Below are 17,633 nucleotides of genomic sequence, written 5' to 3' on the forward strand. Positions count from 1 at the left end.
GCTGTGCTGTGGAAAACACAGCCCAAATCCTGACAGGTGTCCCTGAAGGAATTTGTGTGTTTAAACTGGTAACACTTTTTGGAGATTTGCGCATCATAAACACATCACACGAAGTGTTTTTCTGCCCAAGTCACTAACCTACAGTCCAGTTAGATTACCATGACTCTCTCCAGTGACCTGGGGTCGCATCATTTTGCACAGACTCTGGCCATACTACTCCATTAACTATGACTGTACAGGTGTAACTGACTCATAGAATCATAGAATGTCTCAAGCTGGACAGGAATAACTGAATTCAGCCCATAAATACTGAAGAATCCACAGCACACAGATGTGGTTTTGGATGGCAACTTTTCAGTTAAGCACAAATTCAGAGAGGAAAGATTAATCTCTTAAATGTTTCATTTTACCCAATTAGCCTTGCTGTTTTAAAGCGTGACTTAGAGAGACACGCCACAGGCTCCGTACCAAGTTTTGAACTTGGTTACACCCAAGAAGGGGCATTCGTTGTAGTCATGTTTCCTGAACATAAAAGCTATTCAGCCTTTCTACTTTTTCTGAACTTTCCTAAGTAATGGTGGGTGCCTTCCCGCTGACTGATGCTGTAATTGGGATTATATTGCTGGGTTCAAAGCCTGCTAGCATGGCAAGAACCCTTCCAGCTGCTCTAAATCCCAATGCAGTACACCAAGTAATTTTGATTTTTAAATTAACGTATCATGTTCTTTAAGAACCTAGATCCTTATATACCTCCTGCACTGGCTTTATTTCCAATCAGTTTTAACTATGTCTACATACATTGTAAGTTTTCCTCAGCTTTTTTATCTTTGGTTGGAACCATTTCTGTAGTGTCTTGTTGGGCAAAACTCCCACTGAGAACAAAAATAATTCTGCCTACGCACTAGTGAAGAACTGCTGGATTTGGCCAGTAATATCTGACTACAGTTGCTGCTAGCTACTGGGGTCGAATTTCCAAAACGCTTTCAGATGCTTGCTTTTTCCCCATTTTTTTTTTTTTTTTAAAACTGAATGTGAATCCTTGATTTCCTATGGGAATTTTTCTGCTATCCAATCAATTCCCTTCGCTGCCTGGCAGTATCATCCTTCCTCCTGACCCATGTGTACTTGTCAGTCAGGCATATTTTCTAACATCATTTCACCATGCTTTTTATCCTCCGGCAGTTTGTTGATTTACACGACATGCTACTACCAGTCCCAAACGAACGTGGTTGAAAAGGAAGATGGATCGGTGGCTGACTACCATTGCCAGCACTGGCAGGCACTATCTCAAGTGTCATATACTCGGGCTCGCATGTTTTTAAGCTGAGCAACTAGGAAACAAAACACATTTGAAACTTCAGAAGAGAAGTAAAGTATTGTTGAGGCATGTTCTCACTATGCCTCTAACTGCTACTCATGTTTAATTTCATCCTCCTGTATAAGAAAGCCTACACAAAAAACCCGCTAAGTCCACTAAAATGATCATATAAATTATTTCATACAGGTCTTCATAAAAGTAGGCTTCCACATATCCCTTAGATCTTTAGGAAACAAATTACTTCTTTTGCAGCAATGCTTCCTATACTCACAACCTCCAGGCTGCCCCCCCGCACCCTGACGGATTTGTCAGCAAAAATCTAGGTGCGCATCGTGGCTTATCCTAAAGGTGGATATTCTAACTCACTAAAATACTGCACTTCATACTAACTGTTCCAGTGTGAGAGAGTGACAGCGTATCTTAGGAATTCCTGGACCTATGACTTAGGTATTGGGCTTTCTTGGCTCCCCTAGAAAAAGTCCAGCTTTCAAGACTTAACAATCGATACTGTTAAACTTCTCACTCCATTTCCCTCTTGTGCATTAAAGCTTGAAGCAAAAGTCACCCTTTTTTCTTCTACCTTCTCTGTGTCATGCAGCAAACTACATACTCCTGCTGCAATACGTATTATTTTCTTAAATTTATAGGGATGGTTCTCTCTTGCCTTCATATGGAACATCTGTATTAGTCTTCTACTAGCAGTCTTCTGTAGCTACCACGCTTATGCTGTTGGCCACCGTGAGCTTGGTGAGTCTTGGCTGAAACGTGCAAGGTTTGTCTAATTTAGCTATTAAGAAATGAAGCTATTTTTTTAGATGGTCTTTGTTAGTAAATTGAGCAAAACAGGAACCTGAAAGACGTTTGGATAAAACACTCCGGAAGACCATCTTAACCCATACCAAAGAAAAGGATCATTGCCCAGCTGTCTTGTGGATCTTGACATTTCCTTGAACTCACTAGGGTTGTATGAAAAATTTTGTATAATACTTAAGAATTCCAAGTGGACTAGTGCCCATGTTTACACCTTACTGTTTGCTACATAGAGCTGGCCTCTGTTTATGTCCACTGATGAGCTCCACTCAAACGGGGATTCCCCAATGGATTGAGAAGTGGTAACATTACCACTACTGTCCTCTACTAGAAAAGGCAGCTTTAAATTCCAGTCCCACCAAAAAACGTTTGCTTGGCTAATGTGCTGTACACACCTGAGAGCTACATTCCAGCTCCGTTCCCTTATCTAAATATTTTACCTGGGATTTAGGAGAAAAACAGCGAGTAAGGAGGTCTGTAATCTCTTCTCTTACACAACTTGCCCGAGTCCCAGAGGGGTGGTGTGCCGAGAGGGCAGGGTCACGGGGACACAACTCCAGCATTTGAAGCTGTTTTTCTTAGCTTCAGAACAGAGTCACACTCGGGTGCTACCAGGTAAATGACAAATAAACAATTCCTATCAGAGCACGTGAGTTGGTGGAAACAGATCCTCAAAAGTGACACAAAAATCTCAGTCCAGCAAAATGCCCAGGGAGAAACTTGCCATTAACTGAACAGAAGCATACCACAAAGTCTGCTCAGGCCAGTTACTGAAGGCCAGTTATTACAGACAGTTACTAAAATGAGGAGCTTACCCGTATCTTTAAGAGGTGCCACTGAGCAAGCTCCTGTTTCCCTCTGGGACTGAACTCTGCTGCCAGTGAGGTCTACGGATCTGATCCTCATTCGCAGCAACGCCTCTGTACACCGTTCCGGCAGTGCAGACGGCCACGGAAGAGGGCACCAATAACCCGTGTGTCTAAAGAAGAGCCGGGCCCACAGCTCACTGACTCCCATGGACTGCGGTAAGAGCCGGTTTAGAGTCCCTGGTGCCATGTGCCACCTCGCTACTGTCAAGCTTTGCATTCCCCCAACCTTTAGCTGTCAGTCTGACAAATATCCCGAGCAACAGGCTCACTGAACACATCAGCTATCAGCACAGATACAAAGCAGTAGGAACAGGCAGTTTCCCTATCAACTTCCATTCTGATACACAGCTGCAGGGATAAGCCATTTGAGATTTTCATACTCGCTCAGTTCTAGAATCCACAGAGTGAACTCACACAGGTAATCATCTCATCTTCAAAAGGATGAACCCGTCAACATACAAAATCACTTCCTTCCTGAAACAGTCATGTCTGTAGGGTATAAGAAACGTGTTTTTTCATTTCTTTAGCATCCACCTGTTTGATGGGCTCTGTGTACTTCTGATTCCTATAAACGCTACCCCTTCAAATTTGGAGTTCCAAAAACTAGGTGTCCTGTTTCTTCTACTCGCTCTTTCAGAAACATCCAAGAGAGACATATACATAAACACATCCAGTGTTTACTAGTAACTGTCCACATGTGTGAGGCTTTTAGCTCAGCACTCTGCGTGAACTGCAAATATTTTGAAAATGAAGTGACATTCAGCAGTGGTTCTATTTTTTGGGCACCTTCATTTCCCAGTGGTGATTGTCAGTATTTTGTGAGTGTCAGGTTCCTTCAGTAAAGTTCAAATCAGCTAAGAGCTGAAGCAGCCTACGTCACCAGATAACATTTCTAAATCTTTGGGCCTCTGCTGATGCTTTTTTCTGTAGACTGGAGGACTACAATTTAATGGTTTATGAGACTGCAGTGATTTTTCATGACAGGCTTAGCTCAGGAGGGAGGGAGCAGCACAGATTTTGGTCAGCTGGTCATAAGACCAGTCTCCCTTCAGTCTCCCTGCTGGAGGTGATCAGAAGCGCCTCAAAAATGTCTCCACAGGCACTAAATGCCTGGTTTTGTAGGCCTGTGTGGCCAGATCTCCCAGCAATTATTTATGTGATTTACATGACTACACCCATAGTATCTTAATTGCTTTCCAAAGACTCAGGGAAAATTGCCTTTCCTTCTGCTGAGGTGTGTAGAGAGAGCAAGACAAGACAAGAGAAGGTGTCAGTGTCCCACACTAGCACCACAAGAAAGACCGTCCTGGCCTGTGAGGCCTGTGTTTGAACCCTCACTGTGCCCGATTCACTGTGAATCTGGTCACACCCAAACAGCACAGCTATGCCTGCCAGGGCAGACTGTCCCTGAAGGGAAACAGACCTTTTGACACAACCTTATTTTTGCAAGGAAGGGTTAGACTGATACTACTTTTGTACCAGCACAGAGCAAAAAACAAGTGTTGAGCTCTCGAAGGCTGCTGCAGAAGAGATTATCTCCTCAGGTCAACCCTGAATAAAACTCATGAAGAATCAGGAAGTGTAAATGTTGATGTTGCTGTAGCGACCCAGGAAGACATCCTCTGATGCCCAGCTGAAACCTCACCTTTGCTGTGTGACACATTCTGCGTGGGTCACGGTGTGGATTTTACATCTGTGCACACGGGAAGGAGAAGCAGACCCCCAGGGTAACAATCAGAGGTTCTAGTAATCGAGGCCCGCTCACACCGTGCACAGTTATACCCAAGAACACAAGGCGTCGACCAGCTTCTCTATGTCTAGCTTGAAAAACACGGCTGCGGGAACAAGCCTCCCGGGAAAGACAAGTGCAGCCCTTCACACTGTTCTTCAAAAACACAGCAGTGCCCAAAGCCAGCATCTTTTTAAGGCTTTTAGCCAGGATGCTCATTCCTATCTTCTGATCAGTTCTGACACAGCACTTGAGTAAAGTGGTATCAAAGAGATGGCAAACTTGAGCTAATAAGCATCTGTAATTAACATGCTGTGCAGATACTCACAAACGCTATTGCTTTTTATGTACCACAGGTCTAATGAGCAATGTTCCAGTGGTCCATACTTTTAAATCTATTTCACTGTAATAGGAAAAACTGTGGGTTTTATTTACAGTTCATAGCCCTTGCTTAATGTGAAAGGGCTTTTCCTATATTTTGTCTGTGAAGTATCACTTTTTGGATGGGAATCAATCCTGGAAAACTTAGTCTTAAAAGAGCTTTTAAAAAATGTTCTTATTTATGACCAAAGTTAACCACAAGACTCTTGCAACTTTAAACTGCATCAGTCATGGCCCGTTGGCTGTTCTAATAAATAATTTACCAAAAAAATGTAACTTGAGAAGACCCAACAATTGCATTTCTTTCTTTCCTTTATGTCCACTGCTGTTTTATTGTTACAGAAGAGGAACGTGGCCCACTGCCATATGTCACTACAGCTCTGGTCTAAAGAATTTCATACCCTGTGAAATACAGCTGACATTTCAATCCACAGTAACCTATTTGCAAAGTATTCATTTGCTCCTTACTTTACGAGTATCCAATAAAAGACTGCCATTTTATGACCCATTAAAAAAGATGAAAAAATTAAATAAAATTGTGAAAGATATTTGCTGGAAGTAATAAATAATTTACCTCCAATTTTCACACACTGAAAATTAAACTGGCAACTGCTCAAAAAGTTACTAAAATTATGGTGACAAAGGTATTTTAGAATCAAGTGTGAGCATTAAAATAGCTAAAATGCTGTACATAGTAGGAAGGAAAAAAATAGATCTATGTATTTAAAAGGGTGCTTTCCCTTAGAAAACCTGCCTCCATGAATCAATATATAGCTTTATTACACAATTAGTATTGGTAAGCCAGTAGTAAGTGTGTGTGTGTGTATGTGTTTTAAATAGATCTATACATATATATGCATGCATGTATGTGTTTGCATACATATATATTTATGTATAGAGAAATCACACACTGGAAAAAACAGGTACAGTGGTGGGAGAAGGGTTTGGTGGAACTACCGATTTCAGTATAAATTTTTGTATGCCTATCACTTTACCCCCATGTAATTTACCATCCCCTACACAACAGTCTGGTGGCACAAAGGGGTGCCACCGTGACCATACTTTATTTTGAATGGCATGTTCAAGTTTTTAACACAGAAATATTCACCACTGTTCACAGCTGGAGCAAATACAAAGTGTCATTCAGTGCAAGTATTTAGTGGTTTAGAGTTTGAAGGAAAAGCTCCGTGGCCAAAAGCTACTGACCTCATCTTGGGAGGCAGACTGAAATTTTTAGTGCCAGGTGAGGCAGCCTTTGCCATGCCACCCCTCATTTTCTGCTTAAAGGTTGTAAAGCAGGGGTAGTGGCATACACAGAGAGACAACCAATGCTCAGCTGTTGGGTAGGGGAGACAGCCACTGGACTCTGAGTGATAGATGATGGTGTCTCAGTGGGGTCAGCTCCCATCTCACTGTATGGGCACAGGGCTTTCATCTGACCAACTTGAGTTTGAAATCACTGGCCGTTATTTGCTGGGGATAAAACTTATACTTCCCCACACATTCTCACCAGCCAAAGTATCCTTTCCCCTGTTCTCGGTTAACAAACAGTCCAGGACTACATATCTGACTCTCTGCATCTAGGGATGCATCCCTGCAGCAGAAGGAGGCAACACAAAGCCACAGAGTAAGGTATTTCAAGTCCGTGCTTCTGGTTTTGTTGTGCTTCCTAGATCAAAAGCCCCAGCTGCATAAGGACACAGCAAGTTCCCTTGGAGCAGGGTTACAAACCTCGCCTGCCAAAAGTTTGGTGCAGTTCCACTGTGCCAAGGGTCATCTATGCCTGGGAAGCACAGGAAACAGTTTACTCGAGTCGATAGGGACTGTACTGGGGACAATTAATAATCTGCAGTTATGATAAATGGTCAGAGTTGTTTTCCTCCCTCCAACCACACAGGCATAAAAAAAAATACTTATTTTTCCTGAGGACAGCAAGACCTGCACTCTATGCAAATTATTATCGTGGTTTTGGGATTTTGGTAAAGAATTAGTATAAACTTCCCCCACCACCACCCCCTCCTTGGTGTAGCTTAGCACTGACATAAATTCAAGTTACGGTTCCCTTAGAATCCCCTCGTTACCCCAGAAACTATCTAGCTTTCTCAATGGAGTGTTCAATATATTGTCTATCTGCGTTTGGCTTTCCACAGGAAACGGTCAGAAATGTAGAGATAATGTAAGTATTTCGCTGCTGGAAAGTGCTAGTGAATTTGAAAGAACTGGAAGCCAGCAATGAATTAGCTCTGATCTCATGGAATCACGGGAACCTGCAGTAACAGGGTATGAAATGTCATTATTATGTTAAATTAGTCTATTAATTCAGCTCAGGATACTATGTCCACTGCATAATATTAAGCACTTAGTTCTGCTCACGCACTCTTTCTTAATGCTCTGGGAACACTATGTGCCCTACTGAGGAACGTGAAGGACTGCATTAGAAATTACTACTGATCTTAACATCAGATCCATATGTCTTAGGAGCCAGTTAGCCTATACAATTCATTGAGGATGTTTCCATCTGTGAATAGTTCCCATTATAATCTAATTGTGTCAAACTAAATGTATTGCTAAAATATTTTCAGAAGTTAATATTTATAACAGGCATTAAGCCTAATCCAGCCATATTTCTGGTTTCCCCCTACCTGACTTTATTTCTCTAGCTCTTCTGGAGGGGGGAGACTGTACCATGTGAGTAACCAGTAACTGGTTACCATACTCTTTTTTATTTTTGTTGGAACAAAATGCCTGCATAGGGAAAAAAACCAGCTGAACTGCTGGTGCTGAAAATAAATGATAAGTTTCAGTGACTTTGCAAAGAAAGGAATTAGTCCAAGTGGGAAAGGATCTGATTGACATCAACTCTCTTTACCCAGTGCTACTCGAGAAGAACAGCTGTTTACATTGAAGGATAATGTTAATAGCAAATCAATGGGCCTAATTAGCCATGAGTACATCTATGATGGAGAAGTATTCCGGTCACCTGAGCACAGAGGCTCTGGAATAAGAACGACAGGTGAAAACAACCTCATTTGGAGATAGTATCCTGCCAATTTGTAAGCACAAGGAACTCACACGGCTGATAAGGGCAGCAGGAAGTCAAAAGGGGGCAAGCATTCAGTGCTTTTTTTTTTTTTTGGTGCGTGTTGGCTATCGTTACATCCCCTGTGTTAGAGAATTGCTCAGCTACTATGTGCAGGGAGGCCAGAAAAGCTTTAGGAAGGCTGACAAGCTATAGGAAGCCCAGTGTTTGTCCTGATGGCTCGTAGCTCTTTCTGCAACAGCGGACTGCCTGTTCCCCGCCACCGAGCACTTCCTAAGGTAAGACTATACAACAAGTTACTGAGAGATAATTAGTAATGTGGGTTTATTGTGCTTTTCACTTTTTATAGTAATAAGTGTTATTATCTGAAACGTGCAATACCTTAGTCGACAAGTTATCTCTTAACTGAGGAATCCTATTGAATCTTAATTTTAATTGCGCTCTCTTTTCCTGGACAAGGTGTTCTTTAATCGATATGTAGTTGCAACGTAGTTTATAGACTGAGGATGATGCTTTGAAAATGCGTCCTTAAATCCACGCTTGAATATTTGAATAAGTTGCTTAAAGTTTTAAGTGGCTAGGTGCTTATCACACGCATTGCCCCTTACACGAACAAGTTATTTAGTTCTGTGGCCAGATTAGTCTCTTGCTTTGTCACAAAGGTTACGATAAGGCTATTTAGTCAACAATAACATACAAAGACGGTAAATGGAACTTCTTAGTTAAAAAGGGAACAGAAACTGCTCAACACAGCCCATGAAATATTAATCCTTTCTTAAATGATTCTAAAAGATACGCAAGTCAAATCCGTAGCTTGCATACAACTTGCCTTCCTTGGCACTTTTTCTCTGTGCTTGCAACATGTTTCCAAAAATTTTACTTTTATCAGCCAAGGAGGAAAAAGTGACAAAATAAAAAGAATTACAGTAATTCCAGCTATAGCCGTAGGAAACAACAGTAATTATCTCTTTCGTTTGGTTTTCAGCTACCCATTTCCATGTCACAAGAAAACTCAATTGTTACACACAACTTTTCTCAATACTCCTTAAGGCAGACAAATGAATGTTCTATTAAAATTAATGAACTTGACGAAGTTATGGGCTCGTCCGAATAAACAGGTCATCTCATATGTTTATCTAGGAGCTCTGGAAGTCACATGGTTTTGTGTACTTGAGTATTTGCATGCAGCTTATGTGGGAGATACACCTGGTGTGACTTGTGAAGAACATCGCTTAAATATATGTTTGGACTTACAGTAACATATTCAGAATCTCTTAGCTTATCTACTTTGTATTTTTTTTTTTCCATCTGGTAAAAGGAAAGCAAAAAGACAAAGGCTAATTTTAACTTTACAATTGTTATTGAGTTAGTAAATAACTCAGCATTGAAAGGTCACAATGTAGGATGAGCACAGCAATGATTTTTAGTTGTTAAGCATGTGCATTATAGGCAGGGTGACTGTTGGATGGAAACTGTCTGCGTGAGAGGTATTACAGTGGCTGTAGTGGTCTGTTATGCCAACACTGAGCTAGTAAGATGTGAAAATTAGTGCTGTGTTAGGTCTAAGTATTAGCTTATTGCCTACATGGGTTTTTTAATGCTCGTAGTGTTAGAGGGAAGTACAACTGTGTAATCTTGACAATAAGTTAATGACACTTTTTGTGGGGGAATGTAAATCTGCTTATCATTCACGCCCAGCCTCCACTCACACACGTTTCCAAAGGCATTCATATGCCTCCTTTGAGAGAACTAATGATACTGTATCAGCTCTCTTTCTATTTAGATATTTATTTCATATTTGCTTGAAGAATCGGGCCAATGTTTTAGAAAGCACATTTAACTATACCATATGCCTACTTAAATCATCCCTATCAAACAAGTTGTAGGATGATGCTCTGGTTCATTCTGTTCTGTTTTCCCTTCCTTCACAATGTGTTTATGTATATTTATCCAATTTGTTCTGTTCCTCTTGCCAAATTGCAGGTTTGAGATCTCAACTATGCAGGGGCAGCTGTGCTATTGTTGATGCCTTACAAAACAAAGGTCACAGACTGAGCCTGTATCACTAGAACTAATGACAGCTGCATGTTAACCATTATGGTATAGGCACAAAATGATCAGGGTTCATGGACCCTCATAAGCAGGAATAATTCTTACCTTGCCCTTTGGTAAGCAAGAACTCAAGTCTCATTTTTAAGAAGTAATTTTTGTGCAAATTGGTCTCTTGCAAAATACCCTGCTGTTTATTTAATTTATTGACATAATTCCTCCCTCCATCTGGGGAAAAAAAAAAAAACCAACAACTTTAAACAGCCCCACCAGAAAAAGCCAAAAACTGACAAACAAAATGACAGCGGAGTTGGAAGGAATTATCTCTTCTGCATGTAACGAATCTTAGCTTTTCTCACTCTTCAGATTGATAAGAATTACCAGCTGTTCCAGCCTATGAAGTTATTGACCACATAAAGAAGTAGGCTACCACAGGATGACATCTCCTTCAAAAGAAGGTTGTTTCCAAACCTAGCCCAGCAACTCCGAGTAATGAAACAGCAGGGCGGGACTGTTTCAAATGCCCTTTGTTTGGTAAGAGAGATCAATCTGCAAGGCTTGTGAATTCAAAACTATTTGCCCCTTGGGTGGCCTGACGTATGATTCCTTCTCCTGCTGCCTTTCAGATCAGAAGCCAAGAGTCCAAAGGTACTTAAAAGGGTATTTCTTAGAGCTACATGTAGCTTTTGAAATACTGAAGAAGAGGGAATGTAATAGCTGGAGCAGACTAACGAGACGAGGCACATGTCCACAGACCCAGCTCTGAGACTATACAGCTGGCTTTGAGGCTGTCTGTCGAAGGCTACTTCACCAGTGTGCTGTTAATTATTTAAAAGAGAGCACTGGGGAAACTACCATCACATCTGTCACCCACACACAGGCAGAACCTTCACTCATTGCAGGACCAGATGTGTTTATTCGAAGCATGTACTAACTAGCTACTTAATGGGTTAGAATTATTAGCCAGAAGTTAATTAGGCAAACACATAAAACATCAGTCACCTTACAAAAAGCATCACTTCTTTAACAGTGCTTTTACTTCTTCAGAACCATTATCAACCACAGGAAAAAGGAGGTGAAAAGTAAACATCCCATAAAGGAGCTGCAGTAAAAAACAGATTTATGAAATCTGATTGCCATGAAAACTGCAATGCTCCAGGTGAATGCCTTAACTATGTGCCTCTTAATACTGCAAGTATACTAGCACAAGGGAGGGAACGGGAGACTTGTTTAAGGATCTACAGGTGTTGGAGAAGAGAAGGGAATTAGCAGTGAAAAAGTTTTTTCTGAGCATAGTCAAGTCAAACTCAAAAAAGGATGGCTTCACTGCTCCTGCATGTGTTGTACGTATCCCTGAAGATGCAAGCACTTGTGTGGCATTCTGCCCGCATAATGAACTCAGAAACATTGCTGGCCAATGTAATGTGCTCTTGTGCCCCAGGAGGTACATTTCAAAAGTAATTTTTAAGTTTCTGGCTCCCAGGTTCACATCACAAGAAGCAGTGGATGGAGTCAAGGCATAATATGCTCTATCTTTGAGCTAGTCAGGGCAGGGGGGGAACAGTTAGATTCCTTTCTTAGAAGCCTGCCATGACAACTATTTTGTAGAACACCTTTCAGCTGCTCTTGAATGAGAGCAGCTGTCTAGAAACCAAATGAGGTAATTTGCAGGATGGAGCCCACAATCCATTCATCCTCACTGTGTCTGTTTCCTTTCATGTGTCCATGCTCTTCCTCTTAAATCTGGTGCTGGTACTAAAAAAAATGACACTGTGAAACTGGAAAGCAAGACTCAAAGTACTACTGTTCCACTGTCACGGCAACATCTTTCACTCCAAGCACCTGGAACTAAGTATGAAGCATGTGCTTCCTCTTTGTATTGGAAGATTGTTTCCCAGGACAAGAGTGCCAGTGACAGCTTGGGTCTGAATTCTTGGGCTTTCAGCTAGTTTTAGTCTTCACCTGTATAGCTGCTGTAAAGAGTGCTCTAGGTCCCCGAAGTAGTGAGCAGGAACTTCTTGGTGTGTCCTGTAAACTGCAATGAATATGTTTTAAAGGGACTCCCACAGTACTGTTTTACTTTCAACTGTTTTTACATTATTTTGTCAGAAACCCGTAGGAAGAAATGCACTGGATTCACAAGTCTAGTTCTCCAACTGCACAGAGCTACAAGCTCTTCCAGAAGACAGAATACTGCCTTCCCTTAAGCCCCTATTGAGAGAATGCTCTCAAAGCTATGTTTAACTCGAAGCTTGTGGTTAATTCCCATTGTTTTCAAACCTCAGCCCTGCATGTGAACCACTGCAAAAAGTGGAGCAGCTAATTCTGCCCTACATCTGTACTTCAGAGATAAAAAATCACACTACCAAAACTCTGGCCAGAGAAGGAGAAAACTCTTGCCTGCATTCAGGCTATCACAGGCTACGAAAAAAGGAAAGAAAGAGAGCTTGTTTTAGCACCAGCTCTAACAAAAATAGACAGAGGGCAGGTAATGCAAACTGTCAACCGTAAGGAGCCAGATAGCATTACTAAACATGACAGGACTGACTTCCTGCTGTGGAAAAAACAATTGATTTTCTAAAAGTGAAACAGAATCCAAAAACATGTTCTATTTTCATATGTTAGAGAGGTTGAGAAACTTTAGAGGAAGACGCATGGATGCAATAGGTCATTAAGCTAGTTCCTGAAATATGTTACTTAAAGGCTGAAGGTGCTACATAAAATAAGGAGAGGGCTAGTTATTTCTTCGCTCATCTTTTTATTCCGAAGGGCTGAGGCAAGATCTGAGTGGTAAAGACAGGATCAGAAGGAAATCAGTGATAAACCAGAAACAAAAAAATATTGAAATTTAAAGACCTGGGAAGTGACAGTGCAGAAACCACACAATGCTGCTCATGTTTCTGAATTCCCTCTGAGCTGCCATCCCATTCACAAATGAGTGCAAAACAAGCAAAGCAGCTGCTGTCAACAGGAAGAACAAAGCCTTGAATGACACAGGCTCCTCCTATGAGAAGTCTGGTTAATAGCCAAATAAAAGCATGTCTCAAGGTAGCATTTGCAGTGCAGAAACATGAAGCAGTGTGCTCAGTCCTACAGATCATCTTCCACTATGTTTTCTTTCTAGGACAAAAGTTACTTTTCTTACACTTGTAAGAGTCTGACCTATTTATTCTCCCATTACATTCAGACTCTGGTAAGACTTGCTCACTAAGGTTAATTTTTCCCTCAGTAACTCCTTACTGGAATGTCTGGTTAGAAGTACATTTAGTTATCGCTGAACTTCTGCTGTTGCCAAGAGCTCTTACTACTAGCAATCCATTAAAAAAAAAAAATCTGGTGATCGGTAACAGATTATCTCATGCATTGTTGTGTGCTTTCTCTCAAGTGAACTGCACACGGCAGACTAAACTTAAGTCAGCTACTTTGAAAGTGGAGACAACTAAGAATTTGGGAATACAAGTGTAGTAATTTTCCTTCCTACCACACAAAAAATAATTCCTATTTAATCTTTCCTTTTTAAGTGCCACCAGCTGTTCATGTTGGACAGGATGTAGGAAGGGATATACGCAAGCTGAAGCCAATGTGATTTGAATAGAGGGCAAATAAGGTCATTAAAAAACAGTAGTGCAGACTGTACCATCTCTGCATGTGATCTGATTGCATTTCTATTCAAGGTAACAGCAAGCGACCTCTCACCTGCACTCAGGTTTATGTTTGGACTTGTCATTTTTGGCTTTGTTATTCCTTAAGCTTACAAGCCCAAGGAGAAAGATACTGCCCACTTCTGTCCTAGGGCACCCCTCAGATAGGTAGAGTCAAGTACCATTCACCGCAAGGGTGTCAAAATGTCACTCAACTGAGAGATGGAAACCATGTGATGCTCAAAGCAGTAATCCCACTTAACCTGATCGTTGCCCTTCTGTTGGTGTTTTGAAACGCACAACCAACTTTTTGTACATGTGCTCAGATAGATTTAGTAAATATGTTTCAAGTTATGAGAAGCTTATGAATCTTGTTGGACCAAGGGGTAAATGCTTGCTTCACTTTATGAGCTAATCCTAGAGCAAACGCTGTCTGATTTCAAGTGCAGGACGCATAAAGGTGGAAGCTGGCCTGCAACACTGCAGCTGCATAAAAAAATAAACTTCCATAGTTCTCTGAACTGTTTTAAGAACAATGATAATTTCTGAGCCTGTTGGTTTGTTTTGAATAATTCAGGCTTTCCATTGAAGGCAGAGGGGAACTTACCACTGGCTTAGAGCAACAGAAGCCATCTGTTTGTGAAGTCAAGCCTATAGATATCTTTTCTGAATGCGTACTCAAAGAACTTAGAGCAAAATGAAGAGAAAAGAAGCAAAGGTAGAGCAAGAAGGCAGACTTATAAAAACATACCAGTTTTTCCTGTACTGGTCTTCCAAAGAGACAAGGGCTCTGTTTTCTTTCCAAAGCACAATGACTACAGAAACATCTAAAGCAACAGAGAGGTCAAAGAAATCTTGGATTTCTTGAGTTTGATTCCCTTGAGCTGTGGCAAAACAGTAAATTCAAGCCTGAGCTAAAAAGGGGAACTGATTTTCTCAAATATTCTGCAAGACCCTAAAAATATATGGCTTTTACATGGTCACTGCAGTAGAATCAGAGTCCTTTTTAGTAAACAAGCTTAGCTGTAATGTTACACTTGCCCTCACAGTATATAAGTGGCCTCTCAAAGTACATGAAGCAAAGCAATTCGACTCAAGTTTGTCTCCTCATCTTCTTCCTGCAGAGCATACGTAGTACTTTTCCTTTCTGGATTATTTCAATACTTTCTGACTTTTTTTTATAATGTGTATGTTGGTCATGTAGAAATCCCAAGTAATTCTCATCTGTTAGCTAATCGGGCATCTTTCAAAATGAGCTGGTTTTGTAAGCAGACTATGTAATTTTGTACTTCAGAAGTGGCACGACGAGAAGGTATTTTAAATGGCCCGAGCAGCACAGTCATGTTGCCACATAACCTAAGGATACCACAGGCATCTGCTACATGGTATTGTGAAAAAACAGGCTTTGAAAAGAATGCTTGGTTAAATCTACAGCTGGCATTTTGGAGGCTCCTAACTAAATGCAGCCAGCAGCTGGGAAGAAAGTAGAAATACACAATGGCGTTAAGTCCGGGAGACCGGAGGTTTACCAACCCAACATCTTGCATAGTTTGCCATTTTATCTATTCCACGTGGGTTTCTATTGTTCTGCATGTGAAAACTGCGAATTCGTCAGTCAACAAGAAGTGTCTCCAATTAAAAAAATATAATGCAACCTATTAAGTGAGTCTTTACCCAGGAGCAAAGCTGCAGGCTTAGAAGTCACAGAGCTAACTTTGTCTGCTTGTATTGCTCTGAATTCCACTGAAAAGAGCATTAGAAAAAGAGCAGACTGGTTGTTGCTACATTAGCGACTAATATTAGCTCCACTGCATGAGGAATTACTGGGAGTTATCCAGCAATAGCCTGAGCTGTGCCAATGGAAAGTCAAGAGTTCAAGTATGTACGTATCTTTCATAGCTGTCAGTCTTTTGCATAGCAAACTGTTTATCTCTGGGCCAAAGCTGTAACCACTTCAACATCAGGTTATGGAAGTATATTTCACATAGCAACTTATGAAAAAAATGTTTTTCCTGTGAAGTGGTACAACTTTATGTGTATTGCTCATGTGTTCGTTCATTCTTACAAACACTGCTGAGAAGAAACGTGCCGTAATTAGGTGCTCGATCTACGCTGCAATTACAATATGGTGATTTGTCTATCTCAATAACGCTTCACAGGCCAAACAAGCTCTTCACAGAATAAGAAAAAAAATGCAGCATGTTCAAATAACTTCCACTGTGCCTTAATTTATATAAATATTCCATGCATTTCACATTCCTTTGGCAGGATAGGCTGTTTACATACTCTCAGACTAACAGTGTGTGGAAAAGCATTTACAGCTTCAGGTCTTGCGGTGCTTAAAACTGGGGGCCTAATTTGCTACTACTGTTCTTCTGTTGTAATGTAACTCCACTGAAATACTTGGGCACAGAGAGGAGGGCTTCTTAACCTGACTGAATTACATGGTTCTGATGACAAAATCCGTTCTCTTACAGTTGCAAATGGTGCTGACTTGTTTTAGGTAAGACAGCAATTTGTTACAGCAGTTCTTTACAGCTGTTTTGTTGTACACTCGGTACACAACCACATGCAGCCTAGCTCAACTGAAAATGGCGCAACTGTACTGCTTAACATGAAGGCACGCAGGTCTAACCAACTCCCGCATGTAGGACAAGATCAACATTTGCATAGCTGTGTAATAGGCAACTTGAGTATCAGGAAAACGTAACAGCGTTAAAAACTCATCCCCTTCCTTTGCTCTCCATGTAACTCTCGCCCATGCTTGTTTTCCCTGTGTTGACATAAACCAGCGCTCGCTCCTCAGAGGGGAGCTTTGGTGGCTGCACAGAGGCTACGATGCAGCTCCTCTGCAGCGGTTCACCCCACTCTCTTCCACTGGGGTTAATCGCTGGAGTTTTTTTCTTCTACCGCTACCAACCTTCCTCCTTCCGGTTGCCATTTAATGCACAAAACAGATGTGCATTTGGGGTTTTGCTATTGGTCTTACACCGCAACTGAGGCAGTTGATTGTGGCTTAACTTGGAAAATTAACTAGTGAAAATAATCTATGCAATATGCTTAGCTTTTAAAATGCTAAGAATTGCCACAGAAAAATGACAATGCAGAGCTGTAATGAACCGCTGTGCTTCCTATTGGATTAATATTGACCTCATCCCAAATAACTCTCCGAGAAGAACTACTTGTTCAACAGGGAGAAAGTCAACAGCCCGAAAGCCTTTGCCCTGCTACAGGGCCAAGACCTGACATGCATTTTTCTGACTTCTGATCAGCTTAGCATTTCACAAATCTGAACAATGAAGTTGTAGTGATCTTAAAAGCCTAGGGCATGTCTGAATTTGAGAGGAGGAGGGAAGGATTAGCTCTCAGAGGGCCAGAAGTAATGTGTAGGCATGGCCAGTGACACACAGAATAAGGCTAGAACTGCAGTTTAGCCACTGTGCTATTACGAGATTGCTGCCGTTGTTAAATTAGTGCCTCGTTTTATCATTACATGTTGAGCAGTGGTACGCATCTTGACACATAATTTTAATAATAGCTTGTAAGTGTCAGTGATAATGTAATCTATTTAACAATGAGCCTAAAGATTATCCAGAAGAGAGCATATTATGCCCTGTTAAAACAGCTAATCTGCATAAAACTTATGACAAGCCAGACCTTTTCAGTGTTTAATAAACTGGCTGAATATTCATTTTTAAGGCACTGTCCAAATTGGTTTGGTCACAGATGACTATTTAAAGCCCATTCCAAAGCTGGCAAATACACTAGGGAAATAACACAAGAATGCAACAACAAA

General features: G+C 41.1%; 1 protein-coding gene and 1 long non-coding RNA gene across 4 annotated transcripts in view; one reads left to right on the forward strand and one right to left on the reverse strand.

Annotated features, from left to right (window-relative positions):
- Positions 1 to 17,633, reverse strand: part of ANTXR2 (ANTXR cell adhesion molecule 2) — a 120,028-nt gene that overhangs the window by 64,803 nt on the left and 37,592 nt on the right. The gene's annotated exons all lie outside the window — the stretch shown is intronic.
- The window catches only part of LOC142036526 (uncharacterized), a 69,764-nt gene that overhangs the window by 16,531 nt on the left and 35,600 nt on the right, over positions 1 to 17,633 (forward strand). The window lies entirely within an intron of this gene.

This window comes from Buteo buteo, chromosome 1 (genome assembly GCF_964188355.1).
Source record: "Buteo buteo chromosome 1, bButBut1.hap1.1, whole genome shotgun sequence".
Classification (NCBI taxonomy): Eukaryota; Metazoa; Chordata; class Aves; order Accipitriformes; family Accipitridae; genus Buteo; species Buteo buteo.